The following is a 12,381-nucleotide window of genomic DNA, read 5'->3' as shown; positions in this document are numbered from 1 at the left end:
ACTGACAACTGACTCCACTCATAGCACTCATAGCACTGGCGATCTGAACTGGTCAGTGGCAAAAAAAGCACTTTTAATGCGCAAACTTATACGGGATGCATTTGCCCCCATTACCGTTTTAGTTTGTTTCGCGGCTCCCAGCTGCATCCACCTCCCTCAATACTGAACCAATTTTAGAATGCAGGATGAATTCTGAAGTGTTTGGGGCTACATTATCTGCTCAGATTCAACCAAATGCTTCAAAACTCATTGGACGATGCTTCACAGTGCAGATGGACATTGACCTGTAGTATACTGCAAAAGCAACCAAAGACATTTTTAAGGCAAAGAAGTGGAATGTTCTGCAATGGCCAAGTCATATCATCTGACCTGAATCCAATTGAGCATGCGTTTCTCTTGCTGAAGCCAAAACTGAGGGCAAAACACCCAAAACACAAGCAGGAAGTGCAGACGGCTGCAGTAAAGGGCTGGCAGAGCATCACCAGGGAAGAAGCCCAGCATCTGATGATGCCTATGTGTCCAACACTTCAGGCAGTCATTGACTGTAAAGGATTTGCAACCAAGTATTAAAACTGACTGTTTAATTGATGATTATGTTAGTTTGTCCAAATACTTATGAGCCCTTAAAGTCGGGGGACTGTGTGAAGAAATGGTTGTCATTCCTACACGGTTCATACTACATTTTTGAAAAAGCCTTAAATGAAAGCTGAGAGTCTGCACTTTAAGCAGGTATTCATTGTTTCATTTAAAACCCATTGTGGTGGTGTACAGAGCCAAAATGATGACAACTGTATCATTGTCCAAATAATTATGGACCTGACTGTAGATGCATGGAACGGGGGAGATGTGTGCTCTCTCCACCTTAGGCTTTCCACATAGGTGCGTGGGGGGGGGCAGCAGCAGAGGTGAGCTCTCTCCCCAGAACAAAGTCATACCATTTTTTTGACCAGGTTGTAAACATGTTTATTTCCACTGTAAAATTGGACATTTTAAAGCCAGGAACTTTCATTTTGAGTTGATTTTGGCGACCCTGTGGACAAAAGTGGTAGTGTTTTGCCAGAATGAAGCCTACATTTCCCATGAGCTCTAGCGCCTATTGTCGTAAAGATGCTTACCTGGCTCTGTTTAGGGGATGAATGAAACAACAAGACGGGAAACCTTTGCCCCCGCTCCTATCGGGGATCCCAGCTCACCTCTGCCGCGCCCCAGCTCCACCTCTCCGGCGTAAGTGCCACCGCCGCCGGGGTAAACGCAGCGGTCGGCTGGTAAGGCTGAAGGCCTGTTTGGTGAGCACTTCCACGGCTTCTTAGACTGAGTGTGGAGCGAACTAATGTTTGTTTCTCTTTATTTCTCGGCACTCGCTGGACCCTGTCGACGCCTGGCTGGTACCTGTCGTCAGCCCGGATGAGGTGTTCCAGCCCCACGGCCCCTGCTCTCCTCGTCCCTGCTGGTGCAGGGTGAATCTGCACAACCTGCGGCCTCTCTGTGTGGCTCCCCGGACAGCTAACGCCGTGGACCCGCTGGCTCCTGCCAGGATTGGGCTGGTAAATGCTAGATCGCTAGCGAACAAAACGTTTATCCTGAAGGATTTCCTGACTTCCCGAGGATTGGATTTTCTCCGTGTGACTGAGACGTGGCTGACTGTTGGTGAGTCCAGTGCTATCACAGAACTTTTACCCGATGATTGCTGCTATTTTAACTCCCCGCGGACGTCGGGTCGAGGAGGAATAGCGACTATTTATAAGAGTCACTATAAATGTAAGCAGCTAGGTAAGATGACGTGTGCCGTCTGAGTGCCGTAAATCATTTTGTCCTGGAAGCGACCTGGGGCGGACCAGAGACTGTTACCTAAAGGTATGGATATACACTATATAGAAATAGCTTATCTTCACCGATGGTCTCATTTGCTGTTGTAGGCCATGCACAGACATCAGCAGAAATGAGAGACTTTTGCATATCCAGTTAAAAGTTCCTTGTAGCAGCTTCAACATGGAGGTCGATGGGGATTGAGTGCTTCTGGAACCAGCCTCAAGTGGCTGTTCAAAAACTGCAGTTTTGGGGACTTTTATATTGGCTTAATTTTTTCAGGCCCAGCTTGTCCCAGTTGTATGTAGGCAACTGTTTGCTACGTTCACCGTAATAACTTTGAAAAGGGATATAATATAAATGTTGTGCTTTTTCAGCATTTTCTGCTGTCCCGTAAAATTATGTGATACAACTTTCTAACAAACGACTCAAGAGAATTCTAGCAAATGTGCCATTATAATAAACCGTAAAACTTCACTTAAATGCCCAGTCCCTTTTACTAGCTCAGTATGGCTACACATTCGGACAAATAAATTCCTGTCTCAATGGGATGCCTAGTCTTGTTGCCAAGCAGTTCATTTTTATAGAAGTTCTTTGGATGTACACTGCCTGGCCAAAAAAAAAGTCACCACCAAAAAAAAGGTCATACACTCTAATATTTCGTTGGACCGCCTTTAGCTTTGATTACGGCACGCATTCGCTGTGGCATTGTTTCGATAAGCTTCTGCAATGTCACAAGATTTATTTCCATCCAGTGTTGCATTAATTTTTCACCAAGATCTTGCACTGATGACAGTAGAGTCTGACCGCTGCGCAAAGCCTTCTCCAGCACATCCCAAAGATTCTCAATGGGGTTAAGATCTGGACTCTGTGGTGGCCACTCCATGTGTGAAAATGATGTCTCATGCTCCCTGAACCTGTCTTTCACAATTTGAGCCCAATGAATCCTGGCATTGTCATCTTGGAATATGCCCGTGCCATCAGGGAAGAAAAAATCCATTGATGGAATAACCTGGTCATTCAGTATATTCAGGTAGTCAGCTGACCTCATTCTTTGAGCACATACTGTTGCTGAACCTAGACCTGACCAACTGCAGCAACCCCAGATCATAACATTTCCCCCACAGGCTTGTACAGTAGGCACTAGGCATGATGGGTGCATCACTTCATCTGCCTCTCTTCTTACCCTGATGCGCCCATCACTCTGGAACAGGGTAAATCTGGACTCATCAGACCACATGACCTTCTTCCATTGCTCCAGAGTCCAATCTTTATGCTCCCTAGCAAATTGAAGCCTTTTTTTCCGGTTAGCCTCACTGATTAGTGGTTTTCTTAAGGCTATACAGCTGTTCAGTCCCAATCCCTTGAGTTCCCTTTGCATTGTGTGTGTGGAAATGCTCTTACTTTCACTATTAAACATAGCCCTGAGTTCTACTGTTGTTTTTCTTCGATTTGATCTCACCAAACGTTTAAGTGATCGCCGATCACGATCATTGAGGATTTTTTTCCGGCCACATTTCTTCCTCGAAGACGATGGGTCCCCACTATCTTTCCAGTTTTTAATAATGCGTATGACAGTTCTTAACCCAATTTTAGTAGTTTCTGCAATCTCCTTAGATGTTTTCTCTGCTTGATGCATGCCAATGATTTGACCCTTCTCAAACAGACTAACAACTTTTCCACGACCACGGGATGTGTCTTTCGACATGGTTGTTTAGGAAATGAGAAGCAACTCATTGCACCAGTTGGGGTTAAATAACTTGTTGCCAGCTGAAAGATAATCGCCCATGCAGTAATTATCCAATAGGAGGCTCGTACCTATTTGCTTAGTTAAATCCAGGTGGCGACTTTTTTTTTGGCCAGGCAGTGTATAAAACCAGGTTGTTGACTACCCACTTAAGCAAACATTAGTTTGCGCTGTTTAGATATGTTTAGATTGTACTCTTAGATCCATATTGTGAGTATTGTTTTAAGAGGATACAGTTGTGTGTCGGTATGCCTGGGCTAAATCAAATGAATGAGTTGAAACTGATGTTATTCGAAGACTAATTTTTATACAAATATTATTCATACTGGTTCAAATAAACAATCTGATCATATTTTCCATCTTTGCTGAGCAACAGTTTTGTGTAAAAGGAATAAAGGCCTGTCCCATATAGATGGCTGTCCCAAATATAGGCCTGGTTAGTTCGATGATTTGAGATATTGATTGTTTTCTTTAATAGCTCATAAGAGAACATTAACCAAAAACAATATAAATAATTACAGAATATGAAAGGGACGTCAAAAGCCTTGAAGACTTATCACAGACCACCCTTTGAATATGTTTAGTCATATACCGATAAGAAAAGTAATATGACCCCAAATAATTAACAGAACAAATTATGTAAATCACAAGAAAATTAGCTAGGACTAAACATAACCTAATTGCCAGTCCTTGGATTATCTAAAAATTGACAGGGACTGACCTGTGAACTGATTGTTCCATATAATAAGTGCTAAATATTTTACAAAAAAATGGATGTAGATGGGTTGTAACAGGGAAATGTGAAGGTGACTATACTCTCTGGTGTGATAAGAGTAAAGATCTGAGTTTAATTAAAAATGTTTTAGAAAAATTTAGGTAAAGTTTCAATCTCACAGATGGATTGAAACTTTGAACCTTTTCGTTAAGATTTGGATGAGAACCAAGCTAGCTTTTGTTTTGTATAAATATTTTGGAATGTGAAATTAGGCTACAAAATGTATAGATCTGAAACTTGGATGAAACTTTTGAATTCTGTTTCTTGCAGTAAAGTGCAAAGTCAGCAGGACAGTAGCTTGCTGTGTTTCTTGCATTAATTCCAAAAATATGTTGATCTTGACAGATTGATTACAAGGAAAATTCATCTCATTGTGTTTGCAGCACCACAAACTCAGCCTCCCATGTGCCTCTTCACAAAGGCCAGTAACACCAGCGTTTCCTCTCAGCTTTCCTCCCCAGTCTTTCCAGTCCCACCTAGAATGCCGCTGCCTACTGACAGATGGATGCATGGAGGAACAGGAACACCCCTCATCTGTTCTCTCTGCTGCTGCAGTAAATAAGACTGTCCCCCTGAGGAGGCAATGCTTACACGCTGACAGAAATATTCTGAACCTCCTGTGACCCCAGCAACAAGAACAAACACCCTGGACCCTTGTAAGCTACTTGTAAGTACCAGTCTCACACAAACCACACAAACACAAACACAAACACACACACACACACACACACACACACACACACACACACACACACACAAACACACTTCTCATTGTATACTTGTCTGGCTGTTTCCACTGTGCCTGTTCCACACTTTTATGTGCTACATGCACTGGAGCACACACACACATTTATTTTCTGGCTCTTTACACACCTTTTGTTCTACAACACAAAAGTCAGCACAGACCTGCGATAACATTTGACTGGTCGATTGTTTTCATGCTGCTGGCTGTAACAACAGAGGGATGAAAATGGAAGTTTGCATATCAGGAGGGTTATAGACTCACAGATTAAAGGGGAAACTATTACTGCCTCGTGGTTGTGTGCCTCCATGCACCAGTCAAGTTTCTCTTACAGTTTAAATCCATGACAGTGAAAACATGAATGCTTCATGCACATTCTCCGACAGCACAGAAGATTCATACAATCAGCATAGTTTGGTGAGTATACAAGACTAGTGTCACCAATTCAGTATCTGACCAAATGTCTCCCTTTCTGTTCCTGAGATATGACATTGAGTAATGGCCAGAAAAGTGTTTTATGCAGACCATTATGATGTCACAGTGAACTGACCTTTGTCCTTTTGGGTATAAACTGTCATCACTTCATTATTGTATCCTTTGTGTGAAGTTTTGTTTTAATTAGCATATGAATTCTTGAGTTATGGCCAAAAACATATTTTGTGAGGTTATACTGAACTTGACCTTTGACCTTCAACCACAAAATTCTAACCAATACTCGTAAGTATAAGTGGACATTTGTGTCAAACTTTAAGAAATTCTCTTGAGATATCACATTCACGAGAATGAGACAGATGCAAGGTCACATTGACCTTGACCTTTGACCACCAAAACCCAATCAGTTCATTGTTGAGTCCAAGTGAAACATTTGTGCCAAATTTGAGAAAATACCCTCACCTACGGGCAATTTAGAGTCACAAATTAACTTGCATGTCTTTGGACTGTGGCAGGAAGCCAGAGGACCCACAGAAAACCCACGGTGATATGTGGAGAACATGCAAACTAAGCACAGAAGTGCAGAGAATCCAATTTAGTTCAGTTCAGTTCAGTTCAGTTCAATTCAATTCAATTCAATTCAATTCAGTTCAGTTCAGTTCAGTTCAGTTCAACTCAATTCAATTCAATTCAATTCAATTCAATTCAATTCAATTCAATTCAATTCAACTCAACTCAACTCAATTCTATAGGCTAATTCTATTCAATTCAAATTTAATTTAATAAGGTGGCACGGTGGTGCAGTGATTAGTATTGTCGCCTCACAATGGGGGATGGCAGGGCCCTTCTGTGTGGAGCCTGCATGTTCTCTCTCTGTTCTCTCTCTGTCAGCGTGGGTCCTCTGTGGGTACTCCAATTTCCTCTCACCTCTCATCTGAGGTAATCTGCAAGACAAGGAAACGAAATGGCTCCAGAGAAGAAACCAAATTAGTAATATACATTAATGGGACCTGAATGTTTGCAAATGGAGAGAGAGAGAAGGACAGAGGGCCTCATTGTATCATAGGAGGTTCCCTTGCAGACTAGGCCTATACCAGCCTATCTAGATGCTGGTCCAAGGCAAGCCTGATCCAGCCCGAACTATAAGCTTTATCAGAGAGAAAGGTCTTAAGTGTACTCTTTAATGTGGAGACAGTGTCTGCATCCCAGACTGAAACAGGAAGATGGTTCCAGAGGAAGTCAGACAGTTACATATCTGCTGTTTAACCAGTTTCTTTAAACCATTTATTTGGAAGGAAAAACAAAGGTGAACACTTAAAATGTCCTTAATCATCTGTTGCATTATAAAACTGAATGCGTGCACATTTGTGCCAGTGTCTACTGATGTCTCTGCCTCCTCAGATTGCGTGGCTGTGGTATTTTGATAAAAGTGAAATTTGACTAAGTAAAACTCTTCGGCTGTAGACATGATACATCAGATCTGTGTGAAGCGATGAGGACACCGAACCCTCTTCAAATGAATACATGAAACATAAAGGGCCTATTTACATTCTACATTTGTTTTTTGTTTTTTACAATTTTGAGGTTTGCCTGGTACTATTACAGTAGTTGGCACTGACAAGAGATTTAACAGCATCTGCTGTTTATTTGAAAGAACCAACCATTTTGTTTTGCCATTTCTCTGGAAATCTGAAAAAAATTGTGCCACATTTAAATGAAACCGTGGCTAAAACAGTTGTATCTAAGATATTTTCATATAGTGCCTGATTGGAATGATGGTCAAAACTAAAAAAATAGATCAAAGTTGTCAAAGAACAATTTTTCTGTTGCAATTTCCAGATAGGAACTTAATTGATAATCACAAGATCCCAGATTTCGTAGAACAGACAATGTAACAGCTGTTCCTGGCCGGGAAGTGTGTGTGTGTGTATGTGTGTGTGTGTGGTGGAGCGTTTGGGTTTGAAGGTTTTGAGCTAATCTAGCTAGGAATTTATGTATTTTCCATGAGTGCAAAGCATCTAGAGTTCATGTTCTCGCTATACGTCATGTCCTCAACTATTCCCACAAGTCCTGTGCCCTTGTCTCCATGGCTTTGGAATATTATTTATAGACATACTGTTTGTTATGTCGGACGATTAGGAAGGCGCTAAATGCAGGTCCATTTACCATTTACCATTCGTGAGGCACTAATTCATAGGATATCATATGAACTGTTCTATGAGAATATGTTGGGTGGTTACAGAGCACACTGGAAAGGCTACTTTTCTTTCCAAGTCTAGTTGGGTAATTTTAATAATTATTAATTAATGACTCATTATAATATTTTGTTCAATACTGCTCCTCTCATCCCTTTTTTCAGCCATGTAGGAGAACCTTTAGTTAACATAAAAATGCATCGGGTCCTATCTAGAGCCAGGGATTGGTTTGTCCATTCTGGGCTACTGTAGAAACATAATGATGCAACATGGCAGGCTCTGTGGAAAAGTACCCATCCTCCGTATGGCCAAAGAGCATGGATACCAAGAGGCGAAGCTCAATAGAACACCCATAGCAACAAATTCCCCCATGGTTTCATCCTACCGCTGCCATTTTGGACCGTCAGCAGACCGCAGTAGACCCGCTTGCATACAAAAACACACAGACAAACTGAAGTATATCGCTATTAATTATGCTTACAATGCTACTCATCTCGTGATAGCTTGGTCACAGCTGCTTTTTCACGTTTTTGTAAAGCAAAATATAGACTTTAAAAAAAACAAAACGAAGAAAAACGGCCGAGATGGCATCTCAACATATTACATCCACTTATGAGAAGATGAACTTAATTACTCCATAACACACCCCATAAGCCAATCTACCAAAAAAAAAAAAAAATAATAATAAAAAAAATAATCAATATTTTAACTAGAAACACATTAATGGCGACGTCACATAGTCAGGAATAAAGATTTATTTACAGTTTGTACAGTCAGGGGACAATAATAATAATAATAATAATAATAATAATATATAAGCTATTTTAATATGATATATTTTAGTGCTAAAACAGTAATCAGTTCTGATATAAATGGTCCAAGAGGCCATATATAGGCCTATATATACATATATACATATATCTTCCCACGAAAACTGGCATATTAACTTGATATTAAAACACTTTAAGACGTACACCTCTGTCGGGATCCTTCAGGAAATGGTGGAAGGCCAGGTGCGGAGTGTGTGAGTGTGTTCGATAGTTGTTGCAGTTAATTGCACTACACTGTTTTCTTTTACTTTTTTTCTCCTCTCTCCTTTACATCTTGCATGTTGTCTGGGCACAACAGTCCAAGCTCAACAGTCCAAAATGGCGTTAGCGCCCCTAGTGGCTGTTGGCAGAAATTCAACGGAGCTTCGCCTCTTGGTATCCATGCTCTTTGGTATGACAGCCTCCTTCTGAGCTAACACAACACAACAATTCTAAGTTTCAGGTAATAATATACAGTTATATTCAAACATCAGTCAGTATGACAGCCTCCTTCTGAGCTAACACAACACAACAATTCTCAGTTTCAGGTAATAATATACAGTTATATTCAAACATGTTATACGTAATTTCTGCCAGTAGATTCCCCTAAATCCTACACATCATACCCCTTTAAGTTGCCATCCATTCTGCACACTTTTGCCTGGAAACATAGCTCTTTCACTTTTTTCATATTTTTATTTTAGAAAAAAACTGAATGGGAGAAATCTTCAAATCCTCCACAACCTACTTCTATTTGAAGTTCTACTAGTTCTGCATAATTTCAGCTCCAGACTTCATTGAAGCTTTTGTAACGAAGAGCCCTTCGTTACTATCAATCAATGAATGAATCAATTTTATTTATAAAGCCCAATATCACAAATCACAATTTGCCTCACAGGGCTTTACAGCATACGACATCCCTCTGTCCTTAGGACCCTCGCAGCGGATAAGGAAAAACTCTCCAAAAAAACCCCTTTAACAGGGAAAAAAAACGGTAGAAACCTCAGGAAGAGCAACTGAGGAGGGATCCCTCTTCTTCCTCCAGGACGGACGGACGTGCAATAGATGTCGTACAGAACAGATCAGCATAATAAATTAACAGTAATCCGCATGACACAATGAGACAGAGAGAGAGAGAGAGAGAGAGAGAGAGAGAGAGAGAGAGAGAGAGAGAGAGAGGGAGGGAGGGGAGGGAGGGAGAGAGAGAGAGAGAGAGAGAGAGAGAGAGAGAGAGAGAGAGAGAGAGAGAGAGAGAGAGAGGGAGGGAGGGAGGGAGAGAGGTATTGACAGTAGCTTACAACAACATTATTGAAAGTAATAATATTATAGTTATAGTTCTGGCTACTGTGGTACAATATGTTGATAGTATATATTAATATCTGGCAGTATACATGTGTGACAATAGTCATATGTGTATAATAACAGTAGAAGTATGACTAATGACTAATGATGGCAGCAGCAGCAGGAGGCATCTGGCAGGACCATGGCAGCAGCACAACCACACAAGTCACGCTGTCCAGGCACCACTGCGATATGAGTTAATCTGAGAGACAGTGGAGCACAAAGGCTCCGGAGAAGAAGCCGAGTTAGTGACATCCAGAATGGCCGAGTTAGCAAGATGCAGTAATAGAATACGAGAGAGAGAGAGAGAGAGAGAGAGAGAGAGAGAGAGAGAGAGAGAGAGAGAGAGAGAAGGTGCCCGGTGTATTATAGGGGGTCCTCCGGCAGACTAGGCCTAAGTCAGCCTAACTATGGGCTGGTACAGGGCAAGCCTGAGCCAGCCCTAACTATAAGCTTTATCAAAGAGGAAAGTCTTAAGTCTAGTCTTAAATGTGGAGACGGTGTCTGCCTCCCGGACTGTAACAGGAAGATGATTCCACAGGAGAGGAGCCTGATAGCTGAAGGCTCTGGCTCCTGATCTACTTTTGGAGAATTTAGGGACCACGAGTAACCCTGCATTCTCAGAGCGCAGTGTTCTGGTGGGATAATATGGCACTATGAGCTCTCTAAGATATGACGGAGCTTGACCATTTAGAGCTTTATAAGTTAACAGTAGGATTTTAAATTCAATTCTGGATTTTACAGGGAGCCAGTGCAGAGAAGCTAAAACAGGAGAAATATGATCTTGTTTCTTAGTTCCTGTTAGTACACGTGCTGCTGCATTCTGAATTAGCTGGAGAGTTTTTAAGGACTTACTAGAGCTACCTGATAATAGAGAGTTACAGTAATCCAGCCTAGAGGTAACAAAAGCGTGAACCAATTTTTCTGCATCTTTTTGGGTCAGGATAGGCCTAATTTTCGCAATATTACGCAGATGAAAAAATGCAGTCTGTGAGGTTTGTTTTAAATGAGAATTAAGAGACAAATCTTGATCAAATATTACTCCGAGGTTTCTTACGGTAGTGTTAGAGGCCAGAGCAATGCCATCTAGAGAAACTATGTCATCAGATAAAGAGTCTCTGAGTTGTTTGGGGGCCAAGAACAATAACTTCAATTTTGTCTGAATTTAACATCAGGAAATTGGTGCTCATCTAAGTTTTTATGTCTTTAAGGCAGTTATGGAGTTTAGTTAATACTAGTGACTGATGGCTTTGGCCATGTAAATACTGCACAACTGGGTCTGTGTATTAATGTCACTTTTAAACAAACAACTTAATTAGTCACTTTTATAATGGCACATGGCACTTTCATGGTGATAGTTGCACTTTATTAGCATGATTTGCACAGAGCAGTTTGCACATTGCATATTTGCACATGAGCTTTATTGAATATGTGAAGCATTTTTAAAATTAAGTGCTATTGAGTTTTGGTTCATCAGACAACATAAATGTGCTTTAATATTGCAATGTGAAAGTGTTTATTAGTGTGTTAAAGTTGCGGCCTGTGTTTGAGTTGTTTGTGTAGATTCTTACCTGTCCTTCCTGTGTCTCCTCCAGGGTGTTCAGCCAAAAGAGTCCCCGGGGGTACAAACACCAACTTAAAGGTTCCAGGAGAGACCAAGTGATAGGATAGGAAGAGGGGGGGTTTTGGTAGATGGTGTATATATGTATATTAATTGTATGCTGCTTATATTGTCGGTGGTGATTAGCCATGAGATAATATATTGTTAAAAAACCTGTTAATGGGAGCATCCAATCAAGGGGACCAGTGATATGGTATAAAAGGCGCCAGTTTCCATCTGTCCTTGTTGCTGGTCAGGTCTCCCATCTGTTAATGCTGCCATGCCTGTACTGCTGTATGTGTTTTTCTCTGGTTTGGTGAATAAACACCCATGATATGGTGCACTGTACCATCGCCTTTTGACTGCTCTTTTACTGCATCATCCAGCCGCTATGGTCATTCTAACACTTTAAATGGGTTGTGAGACTTCGAGCCATTAAACTTGTATTTTGCATGATATTGATATCTTTTACAGTTTTCGAATGATAACATTTTTATGCTTTTAAAGAAAATGCATTTTCTATTACAACTCATAACCACTACAATGAAACTTTTTTTCATTTTAGTGTGACAAGACTTTTGTATTCCAAAACAATTAACAATAACCATAACCAAATGAATATAAAAAACCCTAGAATATAATTAAAATAGAAAGTGTATGTGCAGATTGTATAGGTCAAATTCCAGTCAAGTATGAAAAATAAAGAAATCCCACAAGCTATCTCTCGTATACCCCTTGTCCCATCTCTGATATTTCTCAATACTCCTCCCAGTTGGAAGTGCAGTCAGCATATTCTTGCAACACATGAGATAGTAGGCTACAATAATTTAAGCAATGCTGGAAAATGGTATTAAAACACATACTTTGAACATCTCTTAGGTCTGAAGAACTTCATTACCCAAAAAGACATGCACTGAACTATCCAAATTCTTCT

The 12,381-nt window shown here is 40.8% G+C and overlaps 1 long non-coding RNA gene across 1 annotated transcript; it reads left to right on the top strand.

Moving 5' to 3' along the window:
* Positions 1 to 1,139: 1,139 nt before the first annotated feature.
* LOC117271253 (uncharacterized) lies at positions 1,140 to 11,735 on the top strand. The gene is made up of 4 exons (XR_013493096.1): positions 1,140 to 1,265; positions 1,400 to 1,647; positions 4,777 to 4,995; positions 11,443 to 11,735. It is a non-coding gene; the product is annotated as an uncharacterized LOC117271253 (long non-coding RNA).
* Positions 11,736 to 12,381: the final 646 nt, after the last annotated feature.

Source organism: Epinephelus lanceolatus, chromosome 13 (assembly GCF_041903045.1).
Source record: "Epinephelus lanceolatus isolate andai-2023 chromosome 13, ASM4190304v1, whole genome shotgun sequence".
Lineage (NCBI taxonomy): Eukaryota > Metazoa > Chordata > Actinopteri > Perciformes > Serranidae > Epinephelus > Epinephelus lanceolatus.
The sequence above is the reverse complement of the archived record's forward strand: the minus strand, read 5'-3'. Positions and strand labels throughout refer to the sequence as shown.